Source organism: Lissotriton helveticus, chromosome 3_1, assembly GCF_964261635.1.
Source record: "Lissotriton helveticus chromosome 3_1, aLisHel1.1, whole genome shotgun sequence".
NCBI classification, from domain to species: domain Eukaryota; kingdom Metazoa; phylum Chordata; class Amphibia; order Caudata; family Salamandridae; genus Lissotriton; species Lissotriton helveticus.
Window position 1 is genome coordinate 2,090,496,679 of NC_136061.1, and position 20,550 is coordinate 2,090,517,228.

Here is a 20,550-nt window from a genome sequence, read left to right on the forward strand (position 1 = left end):
TGCTTCCACCCACCACAGCATATAACGTAGGGCGATGGGTCAGCCCCTTTAGCCATTCTCTTCCCACCACTATGAGTCTTCTTTTGCACGATGTTCACATCTGCAGAACACGAACTGGCAATTGTAATAAGTCTGACTCTAATGTATTTGGTTTAACTCCTCACTTTTTTACTTTTCACCATTTCCGAGTGGAGATTTATACCTGCGTGCTGATTACATGTCACCACCAGCTCCAGTTAGGGGTGAAGCCTCTTATGAATGAATTAATGAATTAAGTTTAAAGTTACCACAAGTACGGGCAAAATGTTGGGTTTGTGTGCAGCACATTTGGATAATAGAGGCCAGGCTATTTATCCACCACCGTTATCAGTCAGAATGCCGGTGTGTGAAAAAGGGGATGCCTCAAGGGTCTGCACTGAGCCCCACTCTGTTTTAATCTATTTACTGCCTTTGCCCTCCGCAAGCGGGGAATAACCATCATGAACTATGCAGATGATACCCCGTTGATAATATCTGTTGGCTCTAAGATGCCGGCACCGTAATACCATTTCCAGCAATGTATGCATAGAATTATGGAATGGCTTACTCTGAATTCTCTTAAATTTAATGAGGATAAAACAGAGCCATTGTGTTGTGCAACACATAAGATTCTGCGTGCACTGCTGAGTGATTTCTGGCTCTCTGAGTTCAATTTTCGACAGACCGCTGCTAGAGAAGTCAGGAATCTTGCGGGCAGCGCAACACCAAAAGCCCTTTGGCTGCGCCACGCTGGTGCACTTTTATAGCACAGGACTGCAACATATCTACAATGATATGTCGCATTCCTGTGCTTCCCCCTGCACTGGCGCACAAACAGCTGCCATGCACCAGCGCAGGCACCCTTGCACCATAGTACAAGGATGCCTGCGCCATGGGGAGATTGTTTTTGTGCAGGAAGGGGCACAAAACAATCACTAAAGGCATTTTCCTCTCACAATGTGTGCTGTGGAATGCAGCACGCATTGAAAGAGGAAAAACCGAGGAGAAATGAAAACATTTCTCCTCGTTGAGCCACGCTACGCCTCCCCTGAGGAGACGTAGCTTTGACACGCATTTCCAGATTTGAGATTCCTCGTAAATCTGAAAATGTGTCTCGTTCCATGGGCGTTCCATGGGAACACCCACAGCAACACCCATGGAACGCCCCTTCCACGCAAAGTGCTGCGTGTGAAGGGGCCATATTTACAAGGAGAGGAAAAGTCACACAGGGTGGCTTTTTCTCTCCTTGTAAATATGGAGAAGTGAAATGTGCCTCCAGTACGTTACAAAAAGTTACGTACTAGTGGTGCAGGGGCTCGTAAATCTGCCCCTTGGTGTCTGTTTTGACAATGATTTTTCATTGATTGCTCATTTGAATAGGCTGGCCTCAAATTGCTTTTCATTACTTAAAGGGCTCGGAAAGCTACTACCTGTGCTCCCTGCTGAACACAGGACCTTGATCGTTCAAGCTGTGATACTCAGCCGGTTAGATCACACCAACTCTCTGTTGAACGAGTCGGGCTCGTTGATTAAACAGCTGGCACACATTCAGAAGGCTGCAGCAGGGTCGGATTGGTAACGCGGGCACTCTGGAAATGGCCGAAGGGCCGGTAGCCGGGTTCTAGCTGTGGTCTGCTTTTTTTGCCTGGGGCTGCCTGTGGCAGGTATATTTTGTAGCCGATCCTGATCAGCTAAAAGAGTACCCGCGGCTAGACATCCAAATCGGCTCTCATCAAACCAAGTTTGTGCTGGACAGGGGCGTCACTAAATTACCTGCCAGTGGCAGAATATCAAAGAATGAAGCCACTTCCCAAGCTGGTCAACGCCCATGTACGAGTGTACACGTGGATGTCCAAGAAACTGCTCCCCTGTCTTGGGAAATTCGCAACTGATCTATTGTACCAAGATCGCACGATACAAGCCTACATTCACGTAATCGAAGGGCCTGAGGCAGACTGCCTACTAAGTCTGGCCACCGCGGAATGACTGAACCTGGTAGACATTCTGTACAAAGTGGATGACAAACCAGGTAAAACAGACATCATCAAGAAGTTCCCCAAACTCTTCCTATGCCTTGGGAGGATGAAAAACTGACAAATCAGACTGCACATCAACGAACAAATCACACCAGTGGCACAGCACCATCGGAAAATCCTGTTTCACCTGCAGGAAGCTGTGGAGAAAGAGCTCCAATACTTACTTGAGGCTGACATCATAGAAAGGACTGAGGGGCCAACCCCATGGGTCTCCCCAGTCGTAGTGGTTCCAAAGAAAGGAGAGACAAACAGAGTCCGTCTATGTGTGGACATGAGAGCACCTAACATGGTGATAGAGAGGGAGAGGCACTCTGGTCCTCACATCAGTGACATGATCACGTCACTCAACGGAGCCAAGATATTCTCAAAACTAGACCTTAACAAATGGTATCACCAATTAGAGTTACATGAGAGGTCCAGATACATCACGACATTCTCAACACATCTAGGGCTATTCAGATACAAAAGACTAAGCTTTGGGGTGTCCTCAGCAGCAGAAATTTTTCAAGAAGCGATCAGGAGAATAATTCACCATGTTCCTCATGTACTGAACTATACCGATGACATCCTGGTCTATGGAGCAACCACTCAAGAACAGGACAAAGCGCTAGATAGGGTCTGTCATGCACTGACAGAAGCCAACCTCACACTCAATCAGGACAAGTGTGAATTCCATAAGGCAATACTGAAATTTTTGGGCCACGTCTTCTCCGGAAATGGCATGAAATCAGACCCCGAAAAAGTAGCAGCGCTCAATGACACACCGAGCCTAGACGACGTTGGTGACGTACACTCATTACTGGGCATGGCTAGCTACTGCTCCAGATACATACCAGACTACGCCACATTAAGTCACCCCCTGAGAATGCTCACCAAACAAGGGCAGCCGTTTCAGTGGTCCACCCAATGTGAACGGGCGTTCAGAGAGATTAAGGCAGCTGTGGAGTCGGCTAAAAATATGGCGTACTTCAATCCAAAGAAGAAGACGGAAATAACAGTGGATGCCAGCCCCATAGGCCATGGGGCCATCCTAGCACAATATGTCAGAGATGAGGACCAAAGACACATTGTAGCATATGCCAGTAGGAATCTAACAGACATGGAGAGAGCATACTCCCAGCCGGAAAAGGAAAGTTTAGCTGTTGTATGGGCTTGTGAACATTTCCACATATTCATCTTCGGAAAACATTTCACTCTAGTCACTGATCATCAAGCTCTGACCACAATTTTCGGAAATCCTCGAGCAAATATGTCACCACGAAGAGAGAGATGGGGTCTCAGGCTACAAGAGTATCCCTACACCATCATACACAAACCAGGGAAAGCTGCAAACCCTGCTGACTACATGTCCAGACACCCCACCAAGACCAGCGAATCGGAAAACTCGATCGCAGACGAATACATCCACTTCGTGGTAGATCAGGCCAGACCTCCTGCAGTTCTGCTGTAAGCCATCTGTGAGGCGACCCTGTCTGACGTCACCCTACAAGAAGTGAAACGCCGGATACAAACGAATAGCTGGCGACATTTACAAACAAATGGACAAAACGACCAAGAGATGGCAGCATCGGAGTGGAGTTATTCACCTTGAATGTTCCTCATTTTGAAAACAATCAGTAATATTGGATTGATATGAACGAAATATTGACCTTGGAAAAAAAACCTGATGTTTCAATAAAATTTTCAAATTTTGAATGATCATCTATTGAAAGACATTCTCTGTCCAACCGGAGTGCCACAGTGGGGATGTATTTGCATATGTCTATGCATACACAACTTCGTTAGCATTCAAACATGTCCACGAAGAACTGTCAATCGCGACAAATGGGCTCATCCTAAGAGACACTAGAATTGTGATCCCACGACAACTCAGACAAGGGGTAATCAATCTAACACATGAAGGACACCGGGGCATAGTAGCAACGAAAAGAGCACTCCGCGAGAGAGTCTGGTTCCCAACACTGGATATGATGGTGGAAACAACACTGAAGGATTGTCCACAATGTCAGCTAGTGAGCCGTCCAGATCCCCCTGCACCGTTACAAATGTCTCCACTGCCAGAGGGTGTCTGGCAGCACGTTGCCATTGACTTCTTTGGGCCATTCAAGTCGGGCCAATATGTCCTGGTCATCATGGACGAATATTCCAGGTTCCCCATTGCACAGCTGTGCACATCAACAAAAGCCTCCAGCGTCATATCAATTCTTGAGGAAGTATTTGCTGCGTGGGGCATTCCTCACATGGTGAAATCTGACAATGGGCCCCCATTCAACAGCCACGACTTTGCCGAATTTGCTCAACATCTAAACTTCAAACACCGGAAGATCACACCAGTATGGCCTCAAGCGAACGGAATGGTTGAACGCTTTATGGCCACGGTCAAGAAAGCCATTCAGCAGGCGGAGCTCACCCGAAAGAATACTCAGACAGCACTAAACGAGGTGCTAAGAGCCTACCGGAACACGCCACACTCCACCACGGGCAAATGTCCTGCCACCCTCATGCTAGGCCGCTCGGTGCGCACTAGATTGCCAATGATGAGCATCCCAGCGTGTGAACAATATCCGACTCTGACCATGAGGAAATCGCGGCCACAGACAAGCTGAAGAAAGAAAAGATGAAGGACTATGCGGACGAACGTCGACATGCCTCACACACAGACATTCGAGAAGGAGACTGGGTGCTGGCGCGGCAAGAACAGCACCGAAAGACGGACCGCAAATATCACGAGATGTTGTAGTTCTATCTAGGACCCTAAATTCGATAGTCCTGATTTATGCCCTTATGTGGTTATAATAAATAATATCCTTATAAAGGCATAAGAATCATATCCATATTTAGTCATAGTCCATGCTGCCCAAATTAAGCAAGGCTACTTCCCCAGGCTCGTAGAAAGTACAACGAGTTCTGTAAACAAACCAAACCTCCAGCAACCTGGGAATTCCCCATTGCTTCTGTTTTGATTTCGTCCTAGAACTCCTGTGAGCACTCTAAGAACGGCCAGTTCTTAGTGACATCTTCATTGACGTCTTATGTCCAACCTTACGTCAAAACCCGGCACCTTTCAGGTATAAATATACCAACGTTGCCTTAAGCAAACACACGGTGGTGGTTTTGAAGCAGAGCGGCTATCTACTTGCCCGAGAGCCCAGCTGATGCGGAGAGCCCACGGACGCCGCCCCTCCTCTTTGACGCACTGAGAGAGACGCTGTCTTTTCTCCTTCCGAGAAATCCAGCTCCGGTGTTTCCAGATACCCTTGCGGGTTACTGGGCTATCGAGTCCTGAGAGAGAGATACCAGACCTCCTGCTTTCTAATACCCAGGTACGGAGCTGACTAAACGCTTTAAGAGAATTCTTGATTCAGATCCTTGGCAAAACCAACTTAACTTAAACTGCTACTTACTTACTCCTTCCCACGTATTAGGCTTAGCTCAGGTACACCGGGGTAGGCGTATTTAGAAGCACCAGTTGAGTACGTTAGTCAATGTATATTTGTATGTATATATTTTATCTATTTTAAAGAAACATATGGCTAAGAAACCATATCAATGCTTTTACAGTATTATTTCATAATACTCCTTTTACTGTATGCACTTTACTTTATGCTAAGTATTGCAATTGTGGCAATTCATTTCTCTTGCATGAGAAAGAAGACTGCTCAATAAATAACACCTTTTATTGAAAACGCCCGTCTCTCTTTTCTCTGCACTCTGGTGAAACTAAGTATGCACACTTGACTGAGGAAATAGTTGTCTATTGTTTTCACACGACTCTAGAGATACACTCTTATTCTGAGGGAGCAAAGTTGTCATGTTTTATGGTTGTCAGAAGCTAATCCCTTCTTGTCTATCCAGGGAGGTTAAACTCCTCCTCGTTTATTCGAGAAAGTTTCTAGTGACCTCTGACCTAGCTGGCAAACCTTAAGTCTAATATAGTCAGTAGAGACCTAGTCGACCTCAGTCCTACGTCTACAATTCCAATGCGCAGAGCCTATTGAGAATATAGGAACTACACTACATGGCGCCCAACGTTTGGTAAGGCGATAAATCTAACACAAGACGTTAGAGTAACTCAGTCGTGCTTTTTCACACAGAACCCTTTTCCCGTAAAAACTCCAAAAGACGTCTGGAGTGGGTAAAAGGTTAAAATCCGCCGGAACTTAGTAGGAAGAGATTCCTGTGTATAGTTTTTGGTTTAGTTAACGTTGAAGGATACAGTGTTCCAAAATATTGTGCACCTAATCTTTGTTTCCTTGAAACTTGATCTGCAACAAAAACCTTTCTGTCAGTAAAAATGGTAGAAAGTGAAGACGAAAGGGAGACAGCTAGAATAGCAGCTCAACTCCTAGCGGATGACACGAGTCTCCAAGACAATGACCCGAATATTATACTCATTCCGGTCAACATAAGAAAATCTATAACTCTTAAACTTATAGAAAATGGACTGACATCACGAGGTGGTATAGTCATATTCGTGATAGAGGCCCATGAATATCGGCAGACAGAGGTATTCTATTCATGGATAAACTTTCCAGCAGCAAACGCTGTAACACACAAATTCCACTATTACAAAATAGAGGAACCCCCGGATTTATACACTCCGTTCGAGGAGATTGAAATCCCATTAAATTACCAAGAGCACCTGCTCTGGTTTAAAGGCGCCCTAAAACATAATAATCACATCACCAGGCTCGGTCCACTAGGTAGACCAGGAGCAACGTGGCCGGTTCTAGCCAGCTACACACCACATCCAGACATCGAAAAAATGTCAGTACCAGAACTTTTAGCACAGCTAAAACAACTGATTAAAATACATAGACAATTAGTCCAATATGTAATGCGGACTACAACGGTCCTGTAGTGTAGTTCCTATTATCCCAATAGGCTCTGCGCATTGGAATAATACCTCCAATAGTATAGACCTAGACCAGACGTTAACTAGGTCTTCTACTGTCGATATTAGACTTAAAGTTTTGGGTTTGCCAGCTAGCTCAGAGTTCACTAGAAACTTTCTCGAATAGGCAAGGAGGAGTTAAACCTCCCTGGATAGACAAGAAGGGATTTAGTTTCTGACAACCATAGAACATGACAACTTTGCTCTCCCCTAATCAAGAGTGTATCTCTAGAGTCGTGTGAAAACAAAAGACAACTTATTTTACTCAGTCAGTACGTGCATTCTTAGTTTCACCAGATTGTAGAGAAAAGGAAGAGACGGGCGTGTTCAATAAAAGATGTTATTTATTGATCAGTCTCTTTTCTCGTACAAGAGAATTGAATCAATATTATTGCAATACTTATGGTTAAGTAAAGTGCATAAAATAAAAGCAGAAGTATAAAATAATACTGTAAAAACATTTATATGGTTTCTAAGCCATATGGTGGTTTAAAATGGATAAAATAGATACATACATATAAACATTTGACTAATCGTACTCAACTGGTGCTTCTAACCACGCCTACCCCGGTGTACCTGACCTGAGCCTAATACGTGGGCAGGGATAGAAAGTAGCAGTCTAAGTTAAGTTTGTTTTGCCAAGTGACTGATTCAAGAATTCTCTGCAAGGGGTTATTCAGTTCCGTACCTTGAATCTAGGATGATTGAGGGATGGTATCTCTCATCTTTGGTCTCGATATTCCAGGCTGCCTGCAAGGGCTGCTTGGAAGCGCCGGAGCTGGATTTCTCGGCAGGAGAAAGGCAGCGTCTCGTTCTCAGCGCGTCAGGAAGGCGGGGCAGCTAGTGGGCTTCGCTCTCTGCTGGGCTTCGGGAAGTCTCGCTGCTCCGGTCTCGTCACCACCGCGTGTGTTTGCTTAAGGCAATATCGGTAATATTTATACCTGTAAGGTGCCGAGATTGACGTAAGGATGGACATAGATACGTCAATAAGGATGTCATACGAGCTGGTCGTTAGCGCATTCTTTTACTAAAGTTCTCGGTGAAATCAAAACAATGGCCGCAGGGTTTTTCCCAGGTTGTCATAGGTTTGATTTGTTTTGAGAACTCCGTATGCCTTATCAGGGGCTGGAGGAATATTGCTTGCCTAATTAGATGGCAAGCGTTATGACCTAATCAGATAACGCGCTCCTGTGCCGTGGTCTGGCGTAATCAGATAACGGTTTCTGCATCATGGGATGGCTGCTAGTTAACTCGTTAACCAGAATAGGGTCAGGAATAGGGGGATCGATACAGAACCTATAGGAATACATCACACCCACTCCACGCTAACTATGGCCATATTTACGAATCTAGGCATAGTAAAACATACTGTAGAGTATCGTGTATACCTTACCACCCCAAAATACACATAATGCATTTTGAAATTATGTAACATACGGGGAAAAAAATAGTCATATGTACTATATGCACTCAAGCAGTAGAATAATGCTAAAATAATCACGCATATGTATACATTATTAGTAATTGAATATTAGAATTACACATGAAATGGCTCTTAATACAGAAGAAAAGTTCGAGACCACTTCATCACAGTTCAAAAATATTTATAAACATACCAGCGGGCAGCTAATGTCTATGAAGTTTCTAAAAATAGAAATTAGTTCTCTAAGAATAGTTCTTACTTTAAGCAGAATAAAAGTGTCCCGTAAAATTTAACAAAAATATTTTGGGGCTGTTAAAAAATCGCTGTCCGTGAACTGGAGGAAAAGTCGATCTTGCTACTTTATTATTAAAGTTGAAGGCCAAATTCAAGGTGTCGGGAACGCCGTGTGCTAGCTTGTTCAAGAGTCATTATTTCTGCTCTGGTGAGAACATCATATCGTTGAGACTGCTGAAAAAGCTGTCAACAGCTTCCTGTGAGAGTTCCACTAACTCGGAAAAGGATGTAACCATGCATTCATGTGCATGATTGTCTCCATTGACGTTTTGATTAGTATTGCTGACAGAAGGTTGTACCTGATCGATGCTGCTTTCATCTTGATCTTCACTACCCCTTAATCGTACTGGTGAAGTTTCCACGAATGCCGTCATCAGGATTGGCAGCCGTTGAGGGCAGCACAATGCATGAGCCTTTACCGGACCCAACAATGTTTCTGCATCCATTGGCGCATCCGATTGTAGCGTCAGACAGGTGTCCAACACGCATTCTTCTCTGCACAGCATGCACCTTAATACAGGTAAAACACATCTTTGCCATATCGGCCGAAATGAAAGAAACCAAGTCATGTTCAGGTCTCTAAGCCGGGTTAGTCCCAGGATTTTTGATATCTGGTCCCGGTATCCAATGGCTCGGATTGTTTCTTCCCTTGTCGCAGGTGTTTTGTCTGTGACATGGTTTGCCATAACGAAATATAAGGACTAAGAATAGGATTCCTGCAATTAGTCCCAAAATGAGGGGAACTCCTCCAAAAATCGAATGGACGAAGTCTGGAAAAATACCCAGTATGGCTTTGAATGGTGTTAATGCCATCGAAAATACTGTCTTAAATACATTTGAGACTCCACTGGTATCAGAAATATTTAAGATTTCATTCAGGATTTCTGCGAAATGTATGGGGGAATTAGTTGATAACAATGAGTGAATCTCTGCAGTCGTCCTTGCGAGATCATACGTTTCTTTTGATGACGTGAGCCTGGTCGGCGTCTGAAGAAGCACTGTTTTCATTCTGCTTAAAGTATCAACTCGAATAGAAGTAATTTTCAAGTGAGGCCATGCCCTTGCCTCCCTGTCTGGAAATGAGCTGGGGAACAATAAGCGTCCACAGCACATGACCTTCGCAGTTGTACTAACGAGATAAGGAACCCCGGGCAGTAGACTACAACATCTGCGATCCACAATTAGAATGTAACTCCCGTTATAGAGTCTTTTAAAGAATGGTTCTATCTCTGTTGCAGGTGTGCCTAGCTGGTGACATGAAAGGTTATTTGAGTTCCCTTCACAGGCTCCATGCAAACTAATTCCATTACACAGAAGTGTACCGCTTAGTGACATCGCACAATTATCGCCACTAAGAAACACTTTCTGTCCTTTATTACTGACACATGCATGTGAATAGGGCAAGTTCCATGTTGTCTTAATGTACCCTTTTCCCAATTTTTCGTACATGCCAGCCTGTATATATTTTTGGCAGTATTGAAACCTGAAAGTAGATATCGGAATATTAATTATCCCATGTATTATCCATTCAATGACAGGTCGTTCTGACATTGTCAATGGTAATCTCTCGAGTTTCTCAATGCTCAGGATTGTATAATCAGCACCCTTTTGTGCCATACTGATCTGTTTATCAGTAAGGTTAAAGATATGGAATAGTGACGTTGTGTTGATTAAACGCCAAGGCACATAGCCTGAACACAGATTTTGTAACGTCCAGCCAAGCTGTACAATAGAACGCAATTGAGACTGACCGTGTTGTAACAACAGTAAGTCTTGCGATATTATGTCGATTGCTGATGACACAATGCTGTCCAATGAAAAGATTCTGGAGGACAGAGTCATTAACCCATTGTCCACTACAGAAAGCGATTTTTCCAAATTAATACGGTCAATTTCCCGTATACTTTCTGCTGTCTCAATTTGAGTTATCTTCCAGGCCTCGTTGTAAGCTGCATATATAGAGGCTGCTATGAAGCGTTTTTGACGCTGTTTGCGTGGTCCCATAATGAAATCACGCAAGTCAGCACCATCAGTAAGTAAAGTTAGGTGTTGCTTAATTTCTGTCAGTGTGGAAGTTTTTAGCCATTGAAGGCAGAGTTTGCCCACACTGTAGGTGGTGATTATCCCTGGGTGTTGTCTTTGGGAATATCTAGGGTCTGGCCTGGTCAATGTGAACCCCTGTGTTTTGTTCAGGAATCTGTCTTGACAGTTATTAGTATCTGTGGGCCAGATTAACCATTGTTTCCAATCAGGATATGTTCTGTTTTGGTTTAATACATAGTTTACGTCTATTTCTTCATCTGCAGAGTTATTGCTGTTCATTGTTGGTTTTGGAATAGACGGTTTATTTAAGTCTTTGATTTTGGCTAATCCAAGACAGGTAGTTTGTTGAATAGTTTCATTCAAGAATATAATTTGTTCTGGGATCATGCAGGCTCTAAACAATGATTCTATACCTTGTACTTGCCATTCTTTTGTACCCCAAACACTTTTTACTTCAACATTTTTGTCCCAATAATCAAAACCAAATGTATTCATTTGTTCAAAAAATGAGTCCGAATATATCAATTTTGTGTTTGTAAGCATGGTTTTTGTTCCTGTCTTATTTGACAATTTTTTGAACAAAAGGGCTGTGCACCGCCTGTTCTTCTCTGTGTTTTACTGTGCAGACACGGGAATCACTCCCCTCCTGGAGTGTATCTGTAAAATCCTACTAGTTGCACACCTATGAACCCATAGGTGTATCTCCCATGGCACCAGTGTCAATGCTGTGTCTACAGCTTTAAATTTAAGTCCAAATGACAAAGCTTCAAATAAAATTTTCTGTTGTTCAACACAAATTTATTTTTCAATCATATTCCAATTTGTGCGTGTTATCTAGCGACTTTCAAGTAGTTCCAATGCATTTCGGTGATTATTTCACCTTCTTCAGGGAACATCTACAAATAAACACAAATGTATACAATGTAATCGCTATAACATAATTTTGTTACATTTCACATTCTCAATAACTCGTATCAATCTAGTTTGTACTCTCGGGTTATTCCTTTAAATTCATATACATGACTTCAATGCGACTACTATTTTGCTCGACATCGAGTGTAACTATCACCGTTATCAATAGACCCTTTTATGCGCTCTGCCCAACCTGTTCGTTAATGTCTAACTTTTAACTTAAATGGTTCTCTGAGGGCGTGGACCTTTCGTACACTCTGCTTGCCGCTTACGCGTTAGCTTGTGGCTGCGTTCGAATGCTTACCCGTTACTCAAATGCCGATTACTCTATGAAGGTTCCTCCCGCTTAACGCGTTCTCTCTGTAATGGAACTTCCAACTGCCGCCGTGCTCCTAGCGCATGCGCAGGTGACCCTCTCTCTGATTGTTTTATAAACGTAGCCCGTTTTTTTTGAAACAACAAAACTTTAACAATCTGAATCTTATCTTCCCTGACATCTAGTTTAAATCAAAGTGGATTTGCGAGTAGAGATTAAGCAAAGACTCCAAAAGAAATAGACATAACTAATAACAATGTTGATTAAATTCTGTCATTAAAGGTAAACAATGCTAATTCATAAATAGCACAAAAATTCAGTTCGTTCATTCAATCCATTCGGCTTGAGGCTGTTTAAATGATAAATCCAGTAATTCTCTCGTTTTAACAAGTTCTTTTTGTTCAGAGCCCCTTCTTTCTTGGGTACTGTTTCTAGTACGCATGATCTCAATTGGTTTAGATTGTGTCGCTTTTCTGTAAAATGTGTCGCTACCGTGGATTTCGTGGAATGAGTTCTGATGTTGCTTTTGTGTTCTGTTAATCGCACTTTTAATTTTCTTTCGGTGTGTCCCACATATACGCTTCCGCATGGACATTTTAATAAGTATACCACATTGGTGGAATCACATGTGGCATTGACTTTTAAAGGTATTTTCTGACCTCTCATGGGGTGGCTGATGTTGGTGCCCTTAATGATGTTATGACAGTGTGCACAATTTAAACATGGAACTGTTCCTCTATATTTTTGTTTTGGGGTGATTTGCTTAGTTTTCTTCAATAGTTCACCTAGATTTTTGCCTCTTGAATGTGCGAATAATGGTTCTTGATCAAAGATTCCTTTAAAATCCGGCTCCATTTTGACTATTTGCCAATGTTTATATATTATGCCTTTGAATCGGGCGCTTACATTAGAAAATTTACTGACACATGTTAGTCGTTGAGGTTTTGTAACTGTTTTGTAAGTTAGTAACTCTTGACTTGTTTTTGTTACTGCTCTGGCTTGGGACTTCTTTATCATATCTCCTGGGTAACCTCTGGACACGAACCTTTCTGCCATGGTTTGCAATTGTTTTTGGCACTCGTTCTCCTCAGATACCACTCTCCTAACCCTGAGAAATTGTGAGTACGGGAGGTGATTCTTCAATGATGCTGGGTGGTGACTAGTATATTGTAACAAATTGTTCTTATCTGTTGGTTTACGATATAGGTTTGTGGTAAATTGCCCATTGTTCAGCGTGATCTCCACATCTAGATATTGAATGGTTGTTTTGTTGATGTTCCACGTGAATTTTATTCTATCATTATGATCATCCAAAATTTTTAATTGGCATTCCAAGGATTCCTGTGAACCTTTCCATATGATGAACATGTCATCGATGAATCTCATGTAAGCTAGTAAGTGTGTCGCCCATTCTTGATTATGGTAAATGTGTTCCTCTTCAAAAGATGCCATAAACAAATTGACAATTTGAAATAAAATGTTTCAGCATTACTTGTGTTGAACCCTGAAAAGTATGAATATTTGTCATAAAAGGTTCTTGAGCTTCCTTTTGGAGGGGTTGCACAATGTTCCCATTGATTATAATTTAAAACATTTCTAGGTTGTGCTGATTTATGTAAAAAATGGTTACCATAGTGGTTGTAGCAGTACATACTATCATAATTAGACGAACCCTGCAAATAATCATGTTTGGTAAATTTAGCAGACATCACTAGATCAGACATCATGTTATTAATACTTTCAAAGTCCCAATCATCAGCAAATGAGTTTGGTTTTACAAAGTCACTCAACGAGATCTTGATTTGGTGTGGATATTTGAGGATCTCAACCGGACCATAAATTTCATAGTCAGTATTGTCCCATGCTACCCCACCCGGTATAGGATTGGCTGTGAAATTGACTGAAGAAAGTTCTCTTTTCTTGACGTGTGAAGACGTGTGTGGCTTGAGGATCAAGTTGATTTTCTGGCTTGCTGTGTCCATTTTAGCATATTTTCCCTCAATGAAGCGTCCCAAACATAGTATCATGATGAGCCAAAGTATCAGGATAAATACACCAAAGGACACCCAAAATTCAATCCATGGAGAAATCAGATAGGTTTCTTTCAGCTGTTTCAAAAGTTCCTTAGCTTTATCTTTAAAAGTTCTTGTTGATGGCTGTGTCTTTGATTCACTTAGATCTTCAGAAGAATCTTCAAAGTTGATGAAGTAGCCGGATGCCGTTCTGTCTATTGTTCCAATTGCTTCAGGATTACTGTTTCTTGCAGCTTCAGCATATTCATTTGTTACTTCATTGTAGGTTGGTGTGTCTCTACTAAATGTTTTTATTTGGGTTTTCAGAGGTGTGAGTTCCATTGCATTGTTGCATAGTCCTTGTTGTTGTTCTGTAGGCGTTTTGAATGTGATTAGCCTTTTAGTTAGCACCTCTGTACTTGTAGCAAACCTTGGTGTTCTACTACTTATCGGGAGTCCACTTGGCCTACTGTTTGTTATCGGCCACATGATTGTGGTTTTACCAGGTCGATGGATACAACTCGGTTCTCCTTTTTACCAGCAAGCGGCGGTAGTACAACTGATCTCGTCCCGTTGATGGACAAGACAGGAACTGCTTTTCTGTAAGAAGGCCCAAATTCCTTCTTTACCGCGATCTTTTCTCTGACTAGATCCCCGACTTTTGGAATCCAGACAGGTCTTGCTGGGACAGGTGGTGGTTCTTCAGTGGTTGTTGGCTGCTGTTTCAACTTTATGTTGCTCAGGTCTTTTCTTGTTTCGTTTTAAGTCCTGTAAAATAGCCAAACGATCTTTGATATCAAAGCTTTTTTCTTTTACCACTGAAGTCTGACTGTCAAGATCTAAGACTAGCATCCTAGTTCCAAACAGTAATTTGTACGGACTGAATCCCCTCAGAGAATTTCTTGGCAAGTTGTTTAGACTACGTTGGACACTTATTAGATGTTTGACCCACCCAGCTCCCGAACCTAATACCTTTGCTGTTATAGATTGCTTTATGTCTTGGTTTTTTCTTTACACCGTCCCGTATCCCTCAGGAAGGAAGTGAGAAGAATCCCGCTTCGCTATGTTCATTTGGCCGTGCTTTCCCACAAGCTTGAGGGCTAAGTTGAAAACATTGGTCAAACGTAGCATGCTCCTAGCGTATATGCCATTTAGACTCGCAAATCTTGTATAACAGTCCCGACGTCAGCCGAGTGCTGGGGTCTACATTTATAAGTGGAAACTAGTCTTTATTTGTTAATGGGACGCATTATTTACACTTGTTTCACTGATTATTGTTTAGCCCTTATTGAGTGAAACGCCACGGTATTACCCCGATCCTCTCGCCGCTGCGATCTCTGTTGCAGCCCGGGCATTTTTTTACAAAGATGTGATGATGCAGGCTCATGCCTGGCCACCAGTACACTGATTGTAGTTCTTCCAGAGAATCTTTTAGTTTGAGGTGTCTGAGACCCTCGCTCAATGCTATTATTTCAGTCTGTTGTTCTGAATTAGTTTCTACTGAGTGTGTTTTTGTTAATAGAGGTCTTAGTATACCTCCGCGCCACACTTCTTTTGTAATCTCACATGTGGGGTTGTATGCTTGTTCCCCCCAAACGGATGGTTGAGCATGTCCGTCTGTATAGATTACACAAGCGTACTGTCGTAATGGCAGAATGTCGATTGGCAGAGGGAATATTCTTTCATATTCTAGATATTTTAGTTCCTCTAGTTCTGGATCAAAGTAGTATTTTACTTTGTCCATTGTAATGGAATTCACCCATTGTATCCATTCCGGATTCAATGCTGTTGTTGGTAAATTACACGGTGTTGTTAATGCCTCAAAGGCTGATTCTGCTGTTCTGACTGTGATGTGTCTACCGTCAGCTTTATCTTTTTCTCTAGCTATTGCGGTTTGAACTGCATGAACAATGTTTTGTTTAATGCTGAATTTCTTTTCAGCTTCTGTGTACAAGTGTGATTTGAATGCAATTGGTACCTTTTCTCCCTCATTAGAGGTCAGGTATGTGAATCCGCATCTTCCTGGGATGACTCGAATCACAAGGTTGCGTGTGTTATCACGTGTTTCTAATTTTGTTTTAATTAACATATCTGTTTGTAAGGATCTCAGAATTTCTGTGTGTTTTTGAGTCCAATTGTTTTTTTTTAAATCTGGTTTTATTAGATCATAAAGGGGTTTGACCCTTTCTGCGTAATTTGCAATGTATGTTCTTCCGAAATTTAGGAAGCCTAGAATTGACTGTAGGTTTTTTAGTGTTCTAGGTGCTTGGAGTACGGCACATTTCTCTAGGAAATTGTCAGCCAGGCTTTTGCCTTCACTTGATAATTCATATCCTAAGAACAGGACTGTTAGATGGGCAATTCTAGATTTTTTAAAGTTGAATTTGTAACCCTCTGCAGCGAACCCAAGTATTATGGTGTTCACTCTCTTCAAGTGAGTATCCAAGTCATCATCTGTTAGGTATATGTCATCGACATAAGATAATGCTTCGTCATCATATGTTTGTAGTAACTCTGTTACTCCAGCTGAGAATACTCCTGGGCTGTTCTTGTACCCCTGGGGTAACCGACAGAATTCTTTTTGAGCGCCATTTATTGAGAACGCTGATAAGTATCTGCTCTCTGGTGCTATATTTTGACAAAAGAATCCATTAGAGATGTCTAATGTTGTTTTATATTTTTTGCGCACTATGTTATTCATTAGTGCAGCACTATGCGAGTTTTGTACTGCAAAAGTTTTGCAACACGAGTTAAGGTGTCTGTAATCCAAAACTAGACGATATGAATTGTCAGGTTTGGAGACAGGAAACAAAGGGTTGTTCATTTGTGAGGTGCAAGTTTCAATCACCCCCTGGTATTTTAGTTGATCTAGAATTTCTTTTACCTGTTTTTTAGCTTCTTGCTTGATTGGATACTGCCTTTGTGCAGTAGGTTGTGATTTTAACTGGATTTTGTGAGGAGGAGAGTCCTCATCCCATCCTACATGATTTTTATATAAAGCAGGAGCTTGAGCTACTGCCCACTTTCTTGCAAGTGTATATTTTTTATGAATTGGAATATGATTTGAGAAGGCAGGCATAATTATTTCTTCGCCATGTGGGCACTCCCTGACGAACTCTGGTGGCCAATCTTTTTCAGCTAGAAGGATGTCATAGCCCTTGGAGAGATTATCCCAAAAAAGGCCCCTTATTTTCCTAGTCTTATCCCCTTCTATACGTAAAGTTATTTCATATATTTTGTGAGGTTTGCTAACTCTGGTGTCTGCAGTTTCCACCTGAATGTATTCATTCGTGTCCACTGTCTCCAGATGATTCATAAGGACTTTGCGTGCTATGCTCACTTCTGCTACGCTGTCTGGCATTGTCTGAGCCCACTCTCCGTTTTTCAGCTGTGTCCTCAGTATTCTCGGCATTGTTGAATACTTTAATACTGGCTACCTTCTTTTTTGGAAACTGTAATTTTTTATTTGGATGAGCAGGTTCCTTGTCTTTGGACTTGACGTGCCCTTCCCTGGGTTCCGATCGTCCTCTTCTTTCCGATTTCTGCGAGGAAGTCTGAAAAGATTGAGAGGGACGTGTATAAAAGTCTTGATATCTATCAGGTTTTTTTCAAATTATCCCTATTTCTAAGGTTGTATCTTTTTTCAGAGGGCTCCCTCTGGGGAGACTTGTTCCTCGGTCAGGAGATCTTTCTGTTCGTTGAGGAGACCTTCCTCTGGATTGGAATCTTTTTTCTTTGGGAGTGGATTGTTTATTTCCATCCCAACTCTTTTTTGGAGTATTTAGATTATTTTTAATAAATATTTTTTCAGGATTTTCAGTTAGTTGGGGTTTTACTGGTTTCCCACCCAAACTATCTCTACCTAGTTCTTCATAGGACCTTTCTATGATTCTGGCAAGGTCAAATGGCTGTTCTGCTATATCTGTTTCTTTTAATTTCTGGTGGATCGCCACAGATGCTGCTTCTCCTTTTATGTTGGCTAATAATATAGCCGAGACCTGCTTGAAGTCTTTCAGTAATTTCATACCCAGAGTTAAAGCAGGTTCTGGACCGTATTCATTTTGAATCTGTCTTAGCACATCTGGTATTACCGCCATGGACGGAACACCATGTGTTTTTGTGTAAATGGAAGCAAAGACTGTTCCCCAAGTGTCACAGTCCTCCACATGTGGTGCGATCCCCATTGGAAGACTGATAGTCAGAATTCTGTGTTTCTCAGTAGGTGTAGTATCTGGAAATACTGCCTCTATTTGAGTGATTTTTTGTGCTAACCAGAATGGAATTCGTTCCCGTGACCATAGCACGCAAGATCTTGATGAATCTTCTGGAGACAGTGGACATGAATGAATACATTCAGGTGGAAACTGCAGATACCAGAGTTAGCAAACCTCATAAAATATACGAAATAACACTGCGAATAGAGGGAGATAAGACTAGGAAAGTAAGAGGTCTCTTTTGGGATAACCTTTCGAAAGGCTATGACATCCTTTTAGCTGAGAAAGACTGGCCACCAGAGTTTGTCAGGGAGTGCCCTCATGGCGAAGAAATGATTATGCCTGCCTTCTCAAATCATATTCCAATTCATAGAAAATATACATATGCAAGAAAATGGGCAGTAGCCCAAGCTCCTGCATTATACAAAAATCATGTAGTATGGGATGAGGACTCTCCTCCTCACAAAATCCAGTTAAAATGTCAACCCACTGCACAAAGGCAGTACCCAATTAAACAAGAAGCTAAAAAGCAAGTCAGGGAGATCTTAGATCAACTTGAATACCGAGGGGTGATTGAAACATGCACCTCTCAAATGAACAATCCTTTGTTTCCTGTCTCCAAGCCAGACGATTCATATCGTCTAGTTTTGGACTACAGACATCTTAACTCATGTTGCAAAACATTTGCAGTACAAAACTCACACAGTGCAGCACTAATGAATAACATCGTGCGCAAAAAATACAAAACGACATTAGACATCTCTAATGGATTCTTTTGTCAAAACATTGCACCTGAAAGCAGGTATTTGACCGCTTTCTCAATAATGGGGTCACTGAAACATTTCTGTCGACTCCCACAGGGATTCAAGAATAGCCCAGGATTATTCTCAGCAAGAGTAACAGAGTTACTACAAATATATGATGATGAGGCATTATCCTATGTCGATGACATCTATCTAACAGATGATGACCTGGATACTCACTTGAAAAGAGTAAACACCATAATACTTGGGTTTGCAGCTGAGGGTTACAAATTCAACTTTAAAAAGTCACGAATTGCCCATCTAACTGTCCTGTTTTTAGGATATGAATTATCAAGTGAAGGCAAAAGCCTAGCAGACAACTTCTTAGAGAAGTGCGCTGTACTCCAAGCACCAAAAACGCTGAAAAACTTACAATCAATTCTAGGTTTCCTGAATTTCGGAAGAACATATATTCTAAATTATGCAGAGAGGGTTAAACCTCTCTATGAATTAATAAAACCTAATTTTAAACCAATCAATTGGACTCAAAAACACACAGTAATTTTAAGATCATTGCAAGCAGACATGTTAGCTAAAACAAAATTGCAAACACGCGAAAACATACGCAACCTTGTAATCCGAGTCATCCCAGGAAGATGCGGATTCACGTACCTGACCTCTAACCTGACCTCTAGGGAGAAAAGGTACCAATAGCTTACAAATCACACTTGTACACACAAGCTGAAAAAACATTAATTCTTACAGAAAACATTGTAAATGCGGTTCAAACTGCTGTAGCAAAAGAAAGAGCCCAAGCACAAGGCAAAAGGATAACTGTTTTAACAGCATAATCAGCCTTCGGGGCATTAACAAGCCCATGCAATATGACTAAGGTGGCATTAGATCCAAAATTGATCGAATGGGAAAATTCTCTTGCTACAGAAGACGTGAAATACTATTTTGACCCGGAAATGAAAAAATTAAAAGATCTAAAAATATGAATTAGAATATCCTCTGCCAATCGAGATTCTGTCTCTACAACTTTACGCCTGTGTAATATATACAGACGGATCAGCACAACCCGCAGTTGGTGGTAAGCAAGCTTACAGTGCTGCGTGCGCGGTTGTTTAATGCCGGTGGCACGGAGGTAAATTGAGACCACTGGTAACTATGTCTCAATCTATAAAAGATAGTTCAGCTCAACGAACTGAACTACTACCTTAAAGATGGCGCTCGATATTGCCGATCGCAAATTCCCCACACTAATAGTGTGCGATTCGCATTACTGCGTCAAATCTTACAATAATGACTTGCAGAACTGGGTTCAAAACGATTACAAAGATGACACAGGTGCCACAATAAAGCATAAAAAGCTTTGGGAACAGGTAGTTCTTTTGCAGAAGGAACTACAAAAGACTCACGTGATACATACACTGCGTCATCAGCGTGATGGTGTTCACGCTGCAGGGAATTCATTGGCTAACACAGCCACAGCGGAAGCAACTAATCCGGCTTCCGTAGCCACAAAAAAGCGTTCCGAAAAATACATAGACGGGGAAACCATGCTGGCGGTAAAAACGTCCTCTAAAGGTGACTGTGCAGCACTGCCTCTGAACTATCCACTCACTTATACATACATAATCGA